The sequence below is a fragment of the Notamacropus eugenii genome, chromosome 5 (genome assembly GCF_028372415.1).
Source record: "Notamacropus eugenii isolate mMacEug1 chromosome 5, mMacEug1.pri_v2, whole genome shotgun sequence".
NCBI lineage: Eukaryota > Metazoa > Chordata > Mammalia > Diprotodontia > Macropodidae > Notamacropus > Notamacropus eugenii.
This window is the reverse complement of record NC_092876.1, coordinates 425113925-425135191: the sequence shown is the minus strand read 5'-3', so window position 1 is coordinate 425135191 and position 21267 is coordinate 425113925.

Here is a 21267-nt window from a genome sequence, read left to right as displayed (position 1 = left end):
GATCCTCAGAATCTTCCTAAGACAGTTCAAATGGAAGCCATTCAGTTTCCTGGCATGATACTGGTAGACTGTCCATGTTTCACAAGCATACAACAATGAGGTCAGCACAATGGCTCTGTAGACCTTCAATTTGGTAGTCAGTCTAATACCTCTTCTCTCCCAAGCTTTTCTTTGGAGCCTTACAAACACTGAGCTAGCTCTGGCAATGCGTGCATCAACCTCATTATCAATGTGTACATCCCTGGAGAGTACACTACCAAGGTAAGGGAACTTATCCACAGCATTCAAAACTTCTCCATTTGTTGTAACAGATGGTTCCATGTATGGATGGTGTGGTCGTGGCTGATGGAGCACTTGTGTTTTCTTGGTGTTAATTATTAGGCCAAAATTAGCACAAGCAGCAGAGAATTGATCCATACTTTATTGCATCTCAGCTTCAGAGGCTGCATTGAGTGCACAATCATCTGCAAACAGAAAATCATGCACCAACACTCCTTCCACTTTGGCCTTGGCTTGCAGCCTTTTCAAATTGAGGAACTTGCTATCAGTACAGTAGTTGACCTTGATGCTGTGTTCATCTTCATTGACAGTATTTGTCAACATGGCTGAAAACATCTTGCTAAAAAGCACAGGAGCAAGCACACAGTCCTGTTTAATTACACTAGTGACTGGGAAGACACAAGAGCATTATCCATTATCCAGAACCTGGGCAAACATGCCATCATGAAATTGATATACAATATTGATGAACTTCTCTGGGCAACCAAATTTTGACATAATTTTCCATAAGCCCTCATGACTAACAGTGTCAAAGGCCTTGGTCAGATCTACAAACGTTGTGTTCTGCCCCTGGCATTTCTTCTGGAGTTGTCAGGCAGCAAACACCAGATTGACTGTTCCTTGGCCCTTCCTGAAGGGCACACTGGCTCTCAGGTATATGACCATATTCTAGATGAAGCATCAGCCTATTAAGGAGGACTCTAGCAAGAATTTTGCCAGCAATGACTAAGAGACAGATCCCCCTGTGATTGTCACGGGACAATCTATTCTCTTTACCCTTATAGAGATGGAGAATGGAGGCATCCTTGAACTCCTGGAGGATAACCTCCTCTTGCCATATAACCTGGAAAATTTCAGTCAGCTTTTGTATGAGCAATGGTCCCCCTACCTTGTAAATCTCAGATGGAATAGAATCAGTGCCAGGTGCTTTGCCACATGAAAGGAGCCTAATGGTCCTCAAAACCTCTTCTTCAGTTGGAAGTTCAGCTAAGGAGGGATTAACTTCAACCTGAGGTAAATGGTAATGGCCTCAGCATTGATTGATGATGGTCTGTTGAGAACACTATGGAAGTGTTCAGTACATCTCTCTAGGATCATGTCCTTATCACTAATCAATGTGGCTCCATCAGCACTGAGTAGTTGTGATGTACCATAGGTTTTTGGTCCATAAGTAGCTTTCAGGGAATCATAAAAGCACTTTGGATTGTTACTATAAGCATAAAACTGAATTTGATCTGCCTTCTCACTGAGCCAGGAATCTTGCATCTCTCTAAGCTTTGCTTGTACTTTGCTTTTGATGGAATTAAATGTTGCCTTCTTAGAGGTGGATGAACTATCCTGCTGGTAAATAGTAGAGAAGTCTGGAGGAAATGAGATGGGTACCTTGATCACTTTCCTTAAATAAAGGTTCTCATATATTTTTACCTTTTACTTTTACTTAATATACTTGTTTTAAAGCATCCCATGCCATAAATTCATAAATTCCAACATATTGTCCTATTTTAGATCGACTATAACCACCTTCATGCCATTCAACTTTTTAAACAGATGTAATAACAAGCCTTTTCTTTTTCTCAGTCAGTGTTTCCATATGAATTATTCTTCCTTTGAACCAAGTAGCACCTAAAGTACCTAAAGGAAAAGTTAGCTAAATTATAGGGAGAAATTGACAACAAAACCATAATAATTCAGTATACTAATGTTCCCCTCTTAGAGGAATGAAAGGTTAAGAATCTTAAGACAAATATTGGGAGAAAAAGGATATAAAATGGTGGAGCAGCAAAAAGGAACAGAACTGAGTTCTATTCTACAACTCCTCCAAAATGATCTAGAAAAACCACCTGACCAAGTCCTGATCAGTTAATCCAAGAAAAATATAGTCACAGAAATTAATTTTCCAGCCCAGATCAGCACAAGAGACAGAGAGGTCTTTGGACAGAGGAGATGAGATTTAACCAGGAAAAGTCATCCAGAGCATCCCAGAGCAACAAATATCTGTGCAGGAGGGCAAGGAGAGGTCAAAAACAAGTATAGAGGAACCTAAACTTGTGTAAGATGTAGAAACAGGTGACAACTGGAAGCTTAATTGCTCACTGCACAATTCTGGGTCACAAATCCAGGGCTGACTGGAACAAGGCTCTGTGCCTATGGATTATATTTTAGGTTGAAGTGTGGTCAAAGTCCCTAGGTTCTGTACTGAGCAGGAAGCTAGTTCAGAAAGAAAGGAGCAGTTGAATGGCTCTGACTGAATCCAGGAGCTGATCATGGTTTCAATTCCAGCTTCCAGCCCAGACTGAAGCCTGAAATGGAATAAATAGGGCAGGACTTCTAAAACAAAGGGGGCTGGCAGTTCTCTCACTTTGAACAGTGCTTTCCAGATGGCTAATTGTGACTGAATTCAGCAACATTTTAACAAAACTCCCACCAGAAGCAAGCCCACAGAAATATTGGTCAGACCAAGGTCAGGAACCTGCAGGTTTTGGATCAGAGGTCATCTATCAGACTTTTCCTGGATCAAACCACTTAGTACTGAAAGCTTGCAAGTCCCCAGCTTGACTTGTCCTTAAAATCCTAGAATAACACAGCACTCAGGACCCCAAGAAAGCAGCAGTAAGAACCTAGATGATATAAAGCCAGTACAGACATTCCTTTTAGAATTGCACAGAACTTGACCCAAACTTAAAATCTGATGCCAAAAGTAAGTTGTAAGAAAAAATAAAAGAAGAATAAGAAAAAAATCCCACTATAATAGGTTACTGTGGTGAGGGGATGCCCAAGACACAGATCCAGAACAAGGAATGACTTCAAAACATCTAGATGCAAAGCCTTATACAAAAATGTACCTTGGACACAAGTCCAACTAGAATTTCTAGGAGAAATAAAGCTAGGATTTTCTTTCTTTAAAAAAAGAGAGTTTAAAAATGCTTTCTATAAATTAAATAAAAGCAGTAGAGGAAAAATATAGAAAATAAATAAGAGCTATGGAAGAAAGAATCAGAAAGAGATTTAATAGCTTAGCACAAGAGATACAAAACCTTGGCTCAGTAACAAACTCCCTGAAAATTAGAATGAACCAAATAGAAATAGTGAATCCACAAACTAAGAAAAATATTAAAATATATTCAAAAGAGAAAAAGATTGAAGAAAATAAAAGTTATCCCAAAGCTAAAACAAACAACTTCAGAAATAGTTGGAGGAGAGAGAATTTACCAGTTATTAGATAGCCTGAAAGCCATGACCAAAAAATACCTTACATATCATATGTCAAGATATCATAAAAAGAATACTGCCTAAAGAGGATAAAATGGAAATAGTAAAAATCTCCCTATTACCTTCTGAAATAAATCTCCCAAGTAAAACAAAATTCCAGGAATGTTATAACCAATCCAGGTCAAAGAAAAATTATTGTAAGTGTCCAGAATGAAAGAATTCAAGTACCAAGAAGCCATCATCAGGTTCACATAAGATTTAACAACCACTGGGTAAAAGGAACAAAGAACTTGGAATACAATATTTTAGAAGACAAAGAATATAAGGTTATGTCCAAGATTAACTTATCCAGAAAAACTGATTTAATTCTACAGCAGGGCAAATGACTTTTAATGAAATAGAGGACTTCTAAACATTCCAGATGAAAAGACCAGAAGTTATGTAGAAACTTTGATGTGGATTTCTGAAGTCCATTCTAGTCACCTTACCCGATCCTGCTAGCTAGCTAGATGTACAAAAGGAGATGAGTGGAGTCACATCCAGAGAAGCTAAATACTACTGTATCCTTTCCTTAGTAAGGTAAAGTAGTAAACCATCTTGTGTTAAATGTTCAATTACTTGTGATGCCCAACATTGAAACTGAAGCAAGAGAGTGAAGACAGTAGAGCAGTATCTCCAATGCTAGAATGTAAAAAAATATTTATAGTAGCTCTGTTTACTGTGGCAAAGGATTGGAAACTGAAAGGGTGTACATTAGCTGGAGGATGGCTAAATGAATTATGCTATATAAATGTGATGGAACTCTAATGTGCTCTTAAGAATTAATGAAGGGGATGGTTTCAGAAAAACCTATAAAGGCTTGTATGAACAGATGCTGAGTGAAGTGAGCAGACAGGACAGCAATTTATATGATGACAACAACATTGTAAAGATAATTTTGAAAGACTCAAGAACTTCAGTCAATACAATGACTAACCATGTTTCCAGAGAACTCATGGTGAAACATGCTAATCATCTCCTGATAGAGAGGTTATGAGCTCAGAGTGCAGACTAAGACATAATTTTTTGAACATGGTCAAGACAGAAAATATGTTTGTAACACTTTGTCTTCTTTCTTTCTCAGTGGGGGAGAGGACATTGAGGTGAAAAAGAGAGAGGGTAGCTTATTGTTGATTAAAATAAATTTTTAAAAATTAAATTATTTTTTAAAAAGAAAAGGGACCTAGTAGTATCAGATCTCAGACTACATTACAAACCAGTAATCTTCAATACATTTTAGTCCTAGTTAAAAAATAAGAAAGTCAATTAATATAATGGATTAGATTACTCAAGACAGAGGCAATTCAACATTTACCTAGTGTTTGATGTATCCAAAGACTCCAATTGCTGATAAATGCTGGGAAAACTGGAAAGCTATCTATAAGAAATTGGGTTTAATCCAACATTCATAATATATACCACAATAAGCTTAAAAGAATATATTATTTGGAAGGGTGAGGTAGAGAATAAATGTTAATGTAATATCTACTCTACTTCAGGTACTGAACTGATTATTTTAAGGGTAACTGTGGAAAAAATCTTTAGAACAAGTTTCTCTGATAAAGGTTTGATATCTAAGATATATAGGGAAATGACCGTATAGGGAAATGAGTCATTTCCTCAAAAGTAAATGATCAAAGCATATGAATGGGTAGTTCTCAATGAGGAAATACATGCTATCAATAACCATTCATAAAAATACTATAAACAAAAACAATAATAATAATAATAATCAATTAATTGAAACAACTTTACCTCTTGTCAAAGGCAGGGGCTATTTCACGTTAGTCTTTGTATTCCCAGAACCAAGCACAGTGTACGCTTAATGAGATTGACTAAGATGACGAAAAATATGATAATCATTGGAAGGGTTTTGGGAAGAAAGGCACAGTCATGCCTATATGGCACAATTATGAAGTGATTTAATTGTTATGGAAGGCAGTTTTACCTATCCTCAAAAAGTCACTAACCTGTGAGTGGACTCTGATCTAGCAATGTTACTACTAGACTTATACTCTGAAAAAGATCAAAGACAGAGGGAAAAGTCCTATATACTGTAAAAAAAAAAATGTAGCAATGATTTGGAAACTCTGTGTGTGTGTGTGTGTGTGTGTGTGTGTATGTAAATAACAGAAAATAATTGGACAAATTATGGCACATGGATGTACTAGAATATTATTGAACTATTAAAAAATAATGAAAGGAGTAGATTCAGAGAATCCTGGTATGGACTTGTCTAACTTATTCTTCCTTTAAGTTATTGCCCTTTGGTATGGAACAGTTGGGCAGCTAAGTGGTACAGTGGATAGAGTACTGAGCATGGAGTCAGGAAGACCTGAGTTCAACTAGATGTGTGACCCTGGGCAAGTCACTTAACCCTATTTGCCTCAGTTTCTTCACCTTCAAAATCAGCTGGAGAAGGAAATGGCAAACTACTCCAGTATCTTTGCCAAGAAAATCTTAAATGAGGTCATGAAGAGTTGGAAATGACTGAAAAGCAAAAACATGAGTCAGTTTGGTGCTGAAAGGATCAGAAAATTCACTTTTCTATAAAGGAAAGAAATCAATTCAACTGGTAGAAGATGGCACACTACTTTCACAGGAGAACAGACTGATGCCTCAAAGGAGTGGGAAAAGGACTTTAGCTTTTAAGAAACCTGCTAAAATCTCTATGTAAATAAACAAAGATTACATATGGGATATAAGTACTTTTGGGCAGAAAATTAACTGTGGCACAACTAAAAAGGCTCAATACAAAGGATATAGAATGATTCCTTTTTTCATATGAACAGTTTGATGCCTTAAAGGTACAGAGAAAAACTTATATTTAATAGAAGCCAATAAAAAGTGAGTATAAAGAAATAAGTTTCAAAGACAGTATCCTTGAGAATTGAAAAATGACTACAGATCATTGTGGTCTCTCAGCTCATTTGCATGCAATTATTTGGACATTATGGAATAATTTTAAAAAGGACTGTTGATTTCATGGGCAAGATTTGCTAAGTTTTTACCTCATAAATGAAGAAGTAAGTCTGAAGTTCCAGAAATCCATGGAGGCTCTGATGATTAAAGGCTACGGATTTCATAGGAAAGACTTGGTAAATTTCTAACTCCCAAGTGAAAAGTGAGTCTGAGTAACAGGAAGCTGTGATTTAAGCCTTTGAAAATAGTGAAGAGGTTGAAGAAGCCTGTCTGGAATGATCAAGGACAAGAGAGGAAAGGCTTGAAGGAAGGCTAGAAAAGCCAGCTCAGCCCTTCATTTGTCAAGAAATTAGCAGCAGGAGCAATCAATTGACAAAAAGGCTTTGGCTGCTAGAGTCTGATTAGCTAAATAGAGCTAGGAACTCATTGGAAGAGCTTTTGTTCCAGCTTCATTACCACCTAGAGTTTGAGAGCTTTGAAGCCTCCCAGAAGTGGCTTGTTCTTTCCCACCCTAACTGGTTTAAGAGGAAAAATCTGAAAAGGAAAGGATAGATTCTATGGCTGTATTGCTTTAAAGGAAATTATGGTGAGATCTAAATGAATGATGCAGAATCCTAGTGATTGATGATGCCTTGTCCAGACAAGCCCAGCCTTATGAGCTTTGAAACTATTTGGTTTAAAGGGAACTGCTAGTTCTTTCAATAGTGTTAACATTTTCTCAATGCTCCCCTTTCTTCATAGGTTGAACAAGCTTGTAAAAATGCTTGTCAGAGAGTAGAGGAAAAGAAGATATACCACACTGAACAGTTGTGAGAATCAGGGACGTCATCAAAGAAGTAGATTCTTATGAAAAAGTTCCTGAATGATATTTAAAATGATATTTAAAAACCTCCCTGCTGTCAAGAGATGAGTTGTCCTGGGCACATTGTTTCCTTACTCATGTGTTTTCCTGCCAGGTATATGGAAGTATGTATCCATTCTCCCCTAAAGATACTGAGTACATTGGTGTCCAAGCATGGCTCAAGTTTATGTGTGAATTGTGATGTATTCATTATTCCTGAATTTGCTTAAATACATGATGACCTTTGCTGGTATTACTTATATTTGTTTTATTGCTAACTAAATGTATCTAAGATGGGTCATGATTATAAGTGGCTGGTCTGTGTAAATGGAAGCATACCAATGACGACTCAAGGGCTACAGGGATGAAAGAGGGGAATATGTTTCCCCACAAAAGGGTTATCCCTAGGATCCAAAGAAAACTTAAGTGTAACCACATGGTGGTAATCCTTTTCTGGGATCCTAGAGCCAACAAGTGTAAGTGCAGTTTGGAGAGAGAGGATCAGCTCAGAGATTCTAAGAGGTATAATTGAGGAGAGAGTGAATTCTAAACATAGGAGACAGTGCAAAGGCAAAGGTTGGGAAATGGAGCATGAGGAATAGAGAAGGACAGTTTGATTAGACCGTAGTGGACACTGAAACAAAGAAATTGGAATAAACCCAGAAAGAGAAGGTGAAATCATATTATAAGGGGGTTTAAATGCTTTAAAAAAACGCTACAGGTAACAAAGAACTACTGGAGTTTATTAAGTAGGGGGGTAGCCTGGTTAGATTTATGTTTTAAGAAAATAATTTTACCAGTGATTGGAGAATGAACTGGAGTGGAAATGCTTGAGGTAAGGAGACCAATTAGGAGGCTATCACATTAGTCCGAGCAAGAGCCAATCATGGACTGAGGTTGGGTAGTAGTTATGTGAATATGGAGAAGGGGGCAGATGTGAGAGATTTGAGAGAGAGCAAATTGCTGACCATAACACCAAGGTCACAATCCTTCAAGATTGGAGCTCTACTAGGTTAATAAAGACATATAGAGAGAAATAAAGAAGTCTGGAAAAGTGGTAAGTTTGGGGAAAAAGATAACATATTCTGTTTTAGACATGCTAAGTTTGAGATGCTTAAAGGACATGCAGGCAGAATGTTCAGTAGATGCTCATTGTAGGAATTTACATCAGGGGAGAGATAATATTATTGAATATGCAGACCACAGAGTTCACAAATTTAGACATTATTAATTTACCTCTGAAACCCCTTGCTCCTTTTGAGGTTCAGCTTTAAGCGATACCTTCTTCAAAAGACTTTTGTGGAACTTTTAGTGCCCTTAACCTAATTACTGAACTTAGAATATTTTGCATATAACCTGCACTTTCTTATTTGTAAACATGGCATTCCCCCTGACTCACTTTTGTATTTATAAGCATAGAGTCTAGCATGGTAACTGGAACACAGAAGGCATCCAACAAATGCCTGTGAGCTTGTCAAAGGCAGGAGCTATTTCACTTTATAAAGTCTTTGTATTTCCAGAACCAAGCACAGTGTCTGGCACCTAGTAAGGTGCTTAATAAATGTTTATTGATTGGTATATAAACACAAAGTTTCAGTATATCTACAAACCTTTCCTATAGACTCTTTCTTTCTTACTCCTGAATTATGTTTTCTTTTGTAAATGTATGAGGTATTGTTTAAATTGTTTTTCTTCTTTTCAGGTCACTCTATTTCATTATCAATTCATACTGGTAACAGGTGTATGGAATGGCCACATACATTGTAGCACCTCATACTTTTTGTACTGGGCATTTGGCTATCTACTTACTCCCTAGGCTGACTTTCTCCAACCTGTCCTTGTGTTGGCAGATCTTGGTTCCCAAAGAAGATTACCACTATGTAGTGTATCACCAAGGCAATATTCACAACACCGATGGTGACTATGAATATGCTGGTGTAGTTCTGAATCGCAAAGTATAGCAGACTCTCTATCTAGAAGGCAGAAGAAAAACATTTAATCAGAGAACAGAAAACCAAATCCTAACACCAGAAAGCCAAATCTGTCATGGTAACCAAGAAGTCAGCACACATTAGCACTGTAGGGGATAAAGCCATTCCCAAGCCTTTCCCCATTGCTGGGGCCTTTCTACAAACAAGGAAGATTAGCTGTGCCTGCCTGTGTCTTCTGTCCTCTACCCCTAACTGCTCTCACCAACTTCCTCCTAGTTCTGCTCCACCCTTCCTGTTCTACCCATTCAGCAAGCTCCTCCCACCAAAAGTGACTTAGGCTTCCATGTGATTTAAGCAGCTCATGGGTCCATTAATGGATGGGAAAGATCTTCCCATTTAGATTACCATTACATGTAATTACACTGGAATTCTCTCAGGGTCCTAGATAATAGTCTACCAATGGAAGGAACTTAGGCACCATGTAATTACAGCCACATAGTGATTGGTTTAGGAAGAGACGCCCCTGCCTGTCAACTTGAAGCAGGTCTTCCTCCTCAAAAGTCATCAGGGAAGAGAGAGGTCATTTGTCCAAGCCTCTTTAGTTCCAACTCAGCAGCCAACTAAAATGCACCATACAGCTGGTTGGCTGGTTGTTGTCCTTCATGCTTGAAGATGACCAAAATGACATCACTATATTGGGGTCAAGGTACAATGTGTCAAACTGTGGCTGATCAGAGCAATATGAGGAGAATGCTCTACCACAGGTTGAGCACAAATAGTCCATATGAACATGTGGGATGGAGATGTCTCTAAATTTGCACAGCTCACATTTCTTGTGAACTATTACAATTCTGCTTTGCTCATAGAGCATAATGACTTCTTTAATACAGGCACATGAGGCTGGGTGGTCCTGTGTCAGTGTCTCCCATGTCTCACAATGGATTCCAAAGTTCTTCAGAAGGACCTTGAGAGTGTCCTTGTATTGCTTCTTCTGCCCTCTGTATGAGTATTTGCCTTGTATGAGTTCTCCGTGAAACAGTCTTTTAGGCAAATATGTTTGGCATTTATTTGGCCAGCCCCTCAAAGTTGCACTTTCTACAGTAGAGATTGAATGCTTGGCAGTTCATCTCAAGAAAAGGACTCAATGTCCAGTACTTTCCTTTCCTGGGTGATCTTTAGAATCTTCCTAAGACAATTCAAATGGAAGCGATTCAGTTTCCTGGCATGGTGCTGGTAGACTGTCCAGATTTCACAGGTATACAATAATGAGGTCAGCACAAGGACTCTGTTCAGTTTGGTTGGCAGCCTAATACCTCTTCTCTCACACACTTTTCTTTAGAGTCTACCAAAGAATGAGCTAGCTCTGGCAATATGTGTGCATCACCTCCATCATCTATATGTATGTCCTTGGAAAGTCTACTGTAAAGGAAGTGAACTTATCCACAGCATTTGAAATCTCTCCATTTGCTGTAACCAGTGGTTTTCTATATGGATAGTGCAGTGCGGGTTGGTGGAGAAACTGTTTTCTTGGTGTTTTCATGTCAAAACTACACAAGTTGTAGAAAATCAATCCATACTCTGTTACATCTCAGTCTTAGAGGGTGCATTGAGTGCACAATCAAGAATGCTTGAAAGTTCTTTATTTCATTGATTGACCATTTTTTCCCCTTAAGTATTATATTCAATTTTGCTGGGTAGGTGATTCTTGGTTTTAATCCTAGCTATTTTGACCTCTGGAATATCATATTCCAAGCCCTTTGATCCCTTAATGTAGAAGCTGCTAGATTTTGTATTATCCTGATTATTTCCACAATACTCAAATTGCTTCTTTCTGGTTGCTTGCAATATTTTCTCCTTGACCTGGGCACTCTGAAATTTGGCTACAATATTCCTAGGAGTTTTTCTTTTGGGATCTCTTTCAGGAGATGATTAGTTGTTCTTTTATTTTTTTTTTAATTTTAAATTTATTTATTTATTTTTAAGTTTTCAACATTCAGGTGGATTCTTTAAATATCCATTTTACCCTCTGATTCTAACATATTAGAGCAGTTTTCTTTGATAATTTCTTGAAAGATGATGTCTAGGTTCTTTTTTTGATCATAACTTTTAGGAAGTCCAATAATTTTAAAATTATCTCTCCTGAAATTGGAATACTAATGCATTGTTGGTGGAGTTCCGAACTAATCCAACTCTTCTGGGGAGCAATTTGGAACTATGCCCAAAGGATTACAAAAGTACACCCATTAATCTAGCTATATCACTAATAGATCTGAATCCCAAAGAGATCATAAAAAATGGAAAAGGACCCACATATACGAAAATATTTATAGCAAGTCTTTTGGAGGTGGGGATGCCCATCAGTTGGGGAATTGATGAACAAATAGTAGGATATGAATATAATGGTATATTATTGTGCTATAAGAAATGATGAGCAGGCAGATTTCAGGAAAACCTGGAAAGACTTACATGAACTAATGCTGAGTGAAGTGAGCAGAACCAAAGAGAACATTTTATTCAGTAACAGCAACATTGTGCAATAATCAGCTCTGATAGACTTGGTTCTTCTCGGCAATACAGTGATCCAAGAAAATTCCAAAAGACTCATGATGGAAATGGTATCCACGTCCAGAGAAAGAACTATGGAATCTGAATGTAGATCAAAGTGTTCTATTTTCACTTAAATTTTTTTTCTTTCTCACGGTTTTTCCCTTTTGTTCTGATTCTTCTTTCACAACATGATTAATGTGGAAATATGTTTAATATGGTTGTATATGTACAACGTTTATCAGATTGCTTGCCATCTTGGGGAGGAGGGAGTAGAGGGAGGAAGAAAAAAATTTGGAACTCAAAGCCTTATAAAAATATATATTGAAAACTATCTTTACAGGTAGTTGGAAAAAAACAATATTATTAAGTGAGGAGTGAGGGAGGGAACAATGATCTCTCCTGGATCTGTTTTCTCGGCCAGTTGTTTCTCCAATAAGATATCTCACATTGTCTTCTATTTTTTCCATTATTTTGGTTTTGTTTTATTGTTTCTTAATGACTAATAGAGTTATTAGCTTCTATTTGCTCAATTCTAGTTTTTAGGGCGTTCTGTTCTTCAGTGAATTTTTATACCTCTTTTATCCATTTAGTCTGTTCTGTTTTATTAAGGTGTTATTTTCTTCAGTATTTTTTGTGCCTCCTTTACTAAGCTATTGACTTGTTTTTGATTATTTTTTTGCTTCACTTTCATTTCTTTTCCCAATTTTTCCTCTGTCTCTCTTACTTGGACTTTTAAAATCCTTTTTGAGTTCTTCCATGGCTTGAGACCAATTTATATTTTTCTTGGAGGCTTTGGATTTCCCTAGAAGTATCTCTTGTAAGTTTCTATGGTCAGAATTTTTCCTGTTGTTTGCTCATTTTCCCAGCCTACCTCTTAACTTTTAACTCTTTGCTAGAGTAGAGCTCTGCTTCCAGGGTGGAGGGTGCATTGTCCCAAGCTGCAGGAATTTTATGCAGAGGTACTTCTAGGGATCTGTAAGTTTTCAGTTCTTCCAACGTTGTATGATCTAAGGAGATGTGTATTTACTACTCCCCTAGACTATGCACTGGTCCATGAACAACCATAAATACTCTTTTCTGCCTTGGAACTGTGATGAATGTCCCTACTCCACTGTGGTCACAAGTGTGTCTGCTATTGCTTCTCCTTACTCTGGGACTATCATCCAGGACTGTGACCTGAACCTGAGTATGGGCAAAACAACAGAGCCCTGCCCCCAGTGCCAGCAAAGAGACCTCTGTAATCTCCTTCTGACTAATTGTTTGGCCCCCTCACTATCCATGGGCTGAGAGTTCTGGAAGCAGCTGCTGCCACTGCTGATTCATTCACTCCCAAGGCCTGTTACTGTTTTTTTGGGGTCTGGTCTGTGCTGGCATGGGGCCTGCCCTGGACTCTGCTCCTCTCTCACCCTGGTGTGACAGACTTTTCCTGCCAAATTTTTAAGTTGTTTTGGACTAGAAAGATGTTTCACCTCTCCTTTTATGGATTCTGCCACTCCAGGATTTGTTTTAGAGCATTATTTAAAGGTCTTTGCAGGAGTTTGGGTTATAGCCCAGGTGAGTTCTTCCCTGCCTTCTCTCCACAATCTTCAGATGTACTAATTTTTAACTCTTGGAAGGAATCATGGTACATCAAACACATGCAAATAGGGAATGAGATTAGTCTTCTCTGACAAACTGGGGGCCATAGCAATTTCCGTTGTAAGGAGAAATCAGAGTTTTCCAGGTTCCCCATTGATATTGCATATCGAACTCATCTAGAATATATGTACAACACTAAAGATAGTTGCAGATTATGAAGCTTCCACAGTTCTCCACCACTTCTTTTCAGACCTCAAGTTGAATCTGTCCATCAATGCTTCCCTGATGCCTTGCTATTTTGTTAAATACACATTGATTTTGCTGACACATGTAATTTCTTAATTTCTCATAATTTCTTAATCACTAAGATGGTAACAACAGGAAGAGACTCCTTATGTGACTGATCATGTACACCAGCCAAGGAAAAGCTTGATTGAAGAGATGAACATGATTCTAAACCCTGACAGCCATCTTCATTTAGATTCTGACTGCTGTGACCTAAAGGAGAAACATATAATCTACAAACTTTTGGTAATTTTAGAAGGTAATTTTGAATGTAATTTCCCTTTGAAGGAAGGATTTAATAAGAATATTATGCGAAATACTTAATATTTGGTTAGTTGAGGGGGTAATTTTAACCTTTGGGATGGTTATCTACTTAATTATTTGGCATTACATGGACTTTGTTTTTAAAAGAGAAAGATAAAATCTCAAAATACTGCTTGTATCTTTTAGTCCTTATAAAAGGTAAATGTCTCTAAATCCAAGCTGATTATTGTGCAGATAACATTAGAAAGATCATTTATTGTTCCCAATTATCTTGCTTTTTTTCTGGAATTTTTCTAAAGAATAGCCATCTTGTTATCACCATTACTTATTTTTTAAAAATTAATTTGGGTAAACTCATTAAACATGTGCTGAGGCTTGATGGGAATAGATACATTTCTGGTTTCTTGCTTAAAGGTATTCTTGTTCTCCATTATGGGAATTGATGAGTCCTATGTTAGAGAGGATTAGCCATTTAGATAGGAAGAGCTGCCTATTCAGTGAGTTTTTGGAGGAGTGACTCTTCTCTCTCTCTCTCTCTCTCTCTCTCTCTCTCTCTCTCTCTCTCTCTCTCTCTCTCTCTCTCTCTCTCTCTCTCTCTCTCTCTTCCTCTCATTGTTTCTGTGGGTGTCATTCTCTCTGTCTCCCTCTCCCCCTACCCCTTTCTTCAGAATGTGTCACTTGAGACTCAGGCAGGTTCTCCTTTGGAATTCCATTGAAAGTGAGGAAGGGATCTCTCCCTTTCCCCCAATGGCAATGGCAGTTTCACAGATATGGCAGCAAGCACATCTGCTTGCCTAGAAAAGCCTGAAAAGTCTTGGGAAGTCTACTCAGTGGAAGGCTTCTCTTGGTTCAGTGGTCCCCTCTCTATCACAGGGACCAAGGGACCAACCAGCAAGCTCTAGACATTTTTCATTGTCTATGTGCAGGTTCTTCACCCCTGGTATGTGACAAGAAATCAAAACATGCAGCCATTTCCATGGAGCCACAGGGCATGCTCCCTGGGCTCAACCATCCCTCCAGCTATATGTTTGCTATTGTTAGCAAATCAACATGGGGTGCATTTGGCATATTTGTGCATCTAGAAAGTTCCCTGGGATCTTAGGGAGGCTCAAACATTGTCTTTTCAAGTGGTTTCATCAATGCTTGGAACTTAAGAGTCCCACCAAATCCATGTGGCACAGTTCTTAATGGCCTCCTACAATGGTCTTCTAAAGACTCCTAGGAATCCATTTAGCACAACTCTTAGATATTCTCAGAATTAAGTCTTTTTTTGGAAGGGCTAGACTTCCACAACTGATGGGCCTAGAGATTACACTCACCCTTCAATAGCAAAGTTGCACAAATGGAACAAACAAGATATTATATATTCCTCAGATATTACTACCTCCTTTTAAAGGACTCTTTCATTTCAAAACAACTTGTTGTTCAATTGTTCCTAACTCTGTGACCCCATTTGGGGTTTTCTTGTCAAGGATACTGAAGGGTCTTGTCATTTCCTTCTCTAGATTATTTTACAAATGAGGAAACTGAGGCAAACAGAGTTAAATGATTTGCCCAGGGTTGCACAATTAGTAAGTGTCTGAGGCTGGATTTGAACTCAGGAACATGAGTCTTCCTGACTTGATGCCTAGTACTCTATTCACCTCATCACCTAGCTAAGAAAGAGTAAAAATTTAAAACAGAAAAAAGAACTATCAAAAGAAAGAAATAAAGAAGTGAAAAATTAGTTTCTTAGAGAGAAACTTTAGTTCCAAGTAAACTTCCAGAACATATAGGGATCTTCCAATAAGAGCAAGCAACCTGGAGTTCACTAGGGTTACTATCAAATTATCATGGGTGGAAATTCTTCCATTGGATCTCTTCAGCACATAGAATAATCTATCCTTGATTTCTCCAGTAAATACACTGTCAGTGTGGGGCAGCAGACATAGAACTTATTGGAATCAGCTTCTCAGATCTGGGATAAGGTCACAAAGTATAATTACCATGAGGGACAAACCTACACATGTAAAGTGAATAGTTCTCAGCTTCCACTTGCAGAAAGAGTGCTCATGTATACCCAGGGCTCATACTGGCCCCAGGGTAATATAATCCTGATGCTCTGATATTTCTATCCTAAAGTCAGGTTTGCTACACTCCTCCATTTTAGGGATACCTCTGAGGAGTTTGGGGTATCCCTTCTCTAATGTATCTGACATTAGAATACCAATTGTGTTTCTTTCCAATGACTAAATAGAGTCACAGTTACATCTAATCATTTAACATCAATTAATTTTTACCAAAGGATATTTACTTCAGAGATATAGCAAGTACAAACATCCCTCCTCCTTCCCACACCTTGAAGTTACACCTTTCCTTTATATCATTTGGTCTCTTGTTATAGAACGCCTGAACTAAGCGCATTTTCTAAATAGCATTAGTCTCACCAAGTTCATGTCCAAATATATTTACTGAGAATGAGTACCCATCTCAGCTACCACTGGACTGGGTCTGAAAGGTCAGTCTTTACTCTTTTGGACATTGATACTGGGCTGGCTATAAAATCTGGAATGGAATCCTTTCTCCTGAATTTCAGACCTCAGTAGCTCCCAAATACCTTACTCTCTTGACATTTTGAGGTCCAGAAGGTGACAATCTCCAGTCCCTTAATTTAAAACAAAAGAATGAAATGCTGAGGCAGGCAGTGAATATTTGAGAAGTCATATGTCAGGGATAGAGGGATAAGGTGTAATGCCTTAATTCTTAAAGCATCTGTCACTCACTGGATGCCAATGGTGAAGGGTTTAAAATAAGAGCTGATATCCTCTGAGACAGAGCAGCTAAAGAGAATGGCTGAAGCTTTGTTCAGTTAGTATCTTTTGAAGGCACCTCTAGTTCTTCCTATACAATCTAGGAGGCTGCCATTTACCACATGATTGGCATGACCAGAAGCTGTTGCAGAACGTCTGCACATGCTCTCAAGTATCTCCAATGCACTTCCATTATATATCATCACAACTCTCCCAAAAGCAGGCTTTCTAATCTCTTCCACGAGTGGGGAAAGCATCAGAGAGCCTCTGAGCATGTCCCAGTCCCCCTTTACAATTATAAATGTTATACAATTTCAATGGTTTCCCTTACTAGACTAAGTCCTGGTTCTGTGGAATCATATGTTGTCCCTTTCTTGTGGAAATCAAATGGGGTATACTCCTCTCCTCTGACACCAGCTACTAGTATTTGAGAAAGGGAAGTCATGTCTTTGTTTCTTAAAGCCAAAAGGAGTTCCTTCTCCTACTTAATGGCTGCCATTATTAACTACACAAATAAGGATGTATTTTTTTCCTCCAATTAGAATGTAAGTTCTTTGAAAATGGTCAATCAACAAGCATTTAGTGCCTATAGAACAGGAACTGTCTTCTTCTAGTTGCATCCCCAATGCAACTAATTGATTAATTAATTAACGAATTGATCTCATAATGCTTCAAATATAGTAAATGTCTTTACTTAATGTTTTATTTTTTCTTATATCCAAAAATGGAAATAGCATTTGATTTGGTAGAGTTATAGGCTAACTAACAAAAGTATGAACTTTTTCCGGCAGCCCAGGAGGGGCAGATGTTCTCTGAACACTGTGTCCCTCAGTTCAAGGCAAGGTTGTTGCATAATAAAGCACAATGTCTCCTTCCTTGCAATGACTATTTTCAGAGCCTGTGTCTTAGGCAGATAGCCTTTGTGCACATAGTTTTTTGGTTTTTGCTCAGAGTCCTTTTTGGTAAGTATCCACTATTTCTGCCCTCTCTATCATCAGAGCCCAACTAGCTGTCATAAGCAATAGGTGGTTGTGATGAATTTTTTTATAGGGTTATTGGTATTCTTTGTAGTTGTTTTTTTATAAATTATATGGCAATTATTTGGATTATTGGAAAGAAAAACCTTCTGGCTGGTTCCTCTGTCTCAAGTATCTACCCAATCCAGTCCATCTTCTGACTCCACTATCAAAGTGATCTTCCTAAAATGCAGATCTCCCTATTACATCTAAGATAGAGAACAAAATTCTCTGTTTGGCCTTAGAAAGCTCTTTATAACCTGGCTCCTTTCTGCCTTTCCAGTTTTCTTATACCTTAGTGTCCTCTATGACTTCCTTGGTTTTCCTTGATGTAATGGTAATTTAAGGTTAATGGTGGGTGGGGGAAAGAGTTAAAGATCTTCCCTGCCCATTCATAGGCCTCAATACCTTTTGTTAATTTTATTGAGTTACTGGGTCAGAGTAACTGGGTCAGCTCTCTGTCTCTGAAAAGTGTATAAATACTCTGAGGTGAAGTTTTACTTTGGGGTTTAGTTTTTGGAAGAAAGTTTGTGTTCTAGATGAGACTCTGGGCAATCCCTAAGGAGTCCCCCAACTTCGAAAACCCAGATATTGGTGCTTCTCTCTCTGGTAACTATGTATGTATGGAATGGTCAGATAGTTGGATCTGTCTATTGATCTGTGATGTATCTATTGCTTATCATCATAGTCGGAAGCCATGTCTGTTGGTTTTTATTTGTATTTTCTCTGAAGTTCAGGGTGCTGACTTTTTCCCTTGAACTAAGTGAATGATTTATATGCTTGACTAAAGTAGATTGTTGACACCTCAAAAGTTGCTTTCCTTTTAGAAAATCAGATCTAAGACCCTGTACAGCAGGCCCTCCTGTGTATGCTGGGGTCCTTGCTGTTACACTTGAACAAGACATTCTGTTTCCCAGCTCCTTTCATTTGGCTGCACTCATCCCTCACCCTCACCTCCATGCCTGGAATGTTCTCCCTCCTCATCTCAACGTCTTGGTTTCACTAACTTCCATCAAATCTCAAGTAAAATTCCCCCTCCTTCAAGAAATCTTTTCCTTCTGCATTTCTTGTTCTCTCTAAGATTATTTCCAATTCATCCTTTACATATTTTGTTTGTACATAGTTGTTTTCATTTGTTTCCCCCATTAGATTATGAGCTCCTTGAGGGTAAGGACTGTTTTTGCCTTTCTTTGTATCCCCAATGCTTAACACAGTGCTTGGTACAAAGCAGATGCTTAATAAATACTTGACAACTTGACTTGTAAACAGGTAAGTTGTAGTCTCTCAATAACTTGGCATCAAACTATTATTTCATTATTCTGTTGATTTTTGGGTATCATGAATGCCTCAGTTTCTCAGTAAAACTCCTTGTTGGAGGTCTTCTCAATAAACTTGGGCATCATATGGTTATTTGTTTCTATCAAAGTGCTTCCTAATCATATGGAGCCTTCTTTCAACTTCTTTGCCAACTTAGGGATTGGTTGGGAGTATTTGCATCACCTCTGTCTTCTGAAACTCCATAGCACAAGTTACTGGTGAGGTATTACTCTGACCCAAACATAAAAAAGAAGGTGTGAAGAACTAACAGATGTGCATAGACAGATTCCAAATTTTGCCATTTTTGTCTGTTTACATCTCTTGATTCTGATTCTCCTGTAACATTACAAGGTAGTCTGGTCACAGGTTGAATAGATCTACTTGTTTTGTCACCTGTTGATAGGTTAAATTCGTGGACTAGAAATGTCATGTGCCAAGTCCACTAGGATCTTTTTCTGATCTAAGAGCTCTTAACATATTCAATTTGTTATTCAGTCATGTCCAATTCTTCCTGACCCTGAGGAGCCTGCATAGCATGTCAATCATGCCGATGGGTTTTTCTTGGTAAGGATACTGGAGTGATTTGCCATTTGTTCCTTCAGTGGATTAAGGCAAACAGAAGTTAAGTGACTTGGCCAAGGTTACACAGCTAAATATCTGAGGTTGGATTTGAACTCAAGTCTTCTTGACTCCAGGCCCAGTACTCTATCCACTGAGACACCTACTAGCCCTAACATATTCAAAGGTGTGTGATTAAAATGATTAGGTTGCTGGTCTCTTTTTTTTTAGAGGTAGACATAACACCAGCACTCTCTTAGTTCAGGTTCAATTTGGGGACAAAATGAAAGACTCATAAGTCACTAAACAGATAATGAAAAGGAAGTTTACTTTCCCCTAAAACAGAAAAGATGTGCACCAAGGATACAGTGATACATCTTCAGATTTGGTAAATGTAGCTTCCCTTATCTCCTTATGAAAATGCATTTGGTCAGCAGGTCATCAAGACTGGGTGTGGTGATTTCCATGGTCTTTGGCACCCACTAAGTCTGAGAGGCCCTGAGCTCACCTAGGTGGGGCTTTTATGCCCTTTGGTGACCAGGAAGCTGCATTAAGGGAAGCAGGGGCTAATTAGATTCCAAGGTCAATTTTATCTACCTTTAGGGAGACCAAATTTGTGTCTTGAGAAATAAGGAGGAGGTATGGGAGGGGGGGGGCCTAACCTATGTTCCCAGGAAAGGAAGGAGGTATGGGCCTAATCCATATTTGGAAATTCTGGTAGATATTTGTCCTATCACATCCTGTAAATGGTTAAACTGTAGTTCTAAACTTTGTAATACTTACCAAAGTTAATATTTCTTTGAGTACCTTGTTCTCCTAGAGAGTCTTAAATCATCATACACTTAATTAATTGATTATATTAATAAATTAATTATATTAAATTATCTAAATTGTTTTCCAGGTCAATTGTTTTGACTATGAGATACCTTACATATTCTTCTACTTTTTCCATCCTTTGACTTTTTTCTAATATTTTTTGTTGTCTCATGAAGTTATTATATGCTGTTTGGGCCATTCTAATTTTCAGGGGTTTGTTGCTTGGGCAAGGTTTTGTATTTCTTGTGCCAAGTCATTAATTCCCTTTCCAACTTCTTCAATAGCTCTCATTTTTTTCCCTTTTCTTTCTTGTGTTCTTATTTTATTGACAAAAACATTTAAAAATTATTTTTAAACTCTTTTATCTCTCCCAGGGATTTTTGTTGGATTTATATTGATGCTTTGTTTGCCTTTGAGTCATTGCTTGTAGATATTTTGGAGTGAATCTCTTCTTTGTCTTGAGCATTTCTGTTTCCATAATACCTTTTGAAAGTGGCACTCTCTTTTGGTTGCCTATTCTTCCAGTCCACTTCCTGACTTCGGATTTTTACGTTTCAGCCAGACCCTCATTCTTCTGGAGGGAATGTCTGAACTAAGCTTGGATCCCCCTGAGTCCTTCTCCTGCTCTCTTAGGTTATTTGGGTGTTGTGTTATTCCAGGGTTCAGGAACAGGTCAAGCTGGAAATCTGTGAGTTTCAGTGTTCCCAAAGTGGTCTTATCCAGGGATAAATCTGATGGGTGACCTCCTGGTATAAGCACTCCAAGTGCCTAACCTGGGTTTGAAACTGATCAATAAATCTGAGTGTCTGATGCTGGTTTGAAATGTCAACAGACTACTATTAGACTCGGCCATTATCAACCTGAGGGAAAGCTTT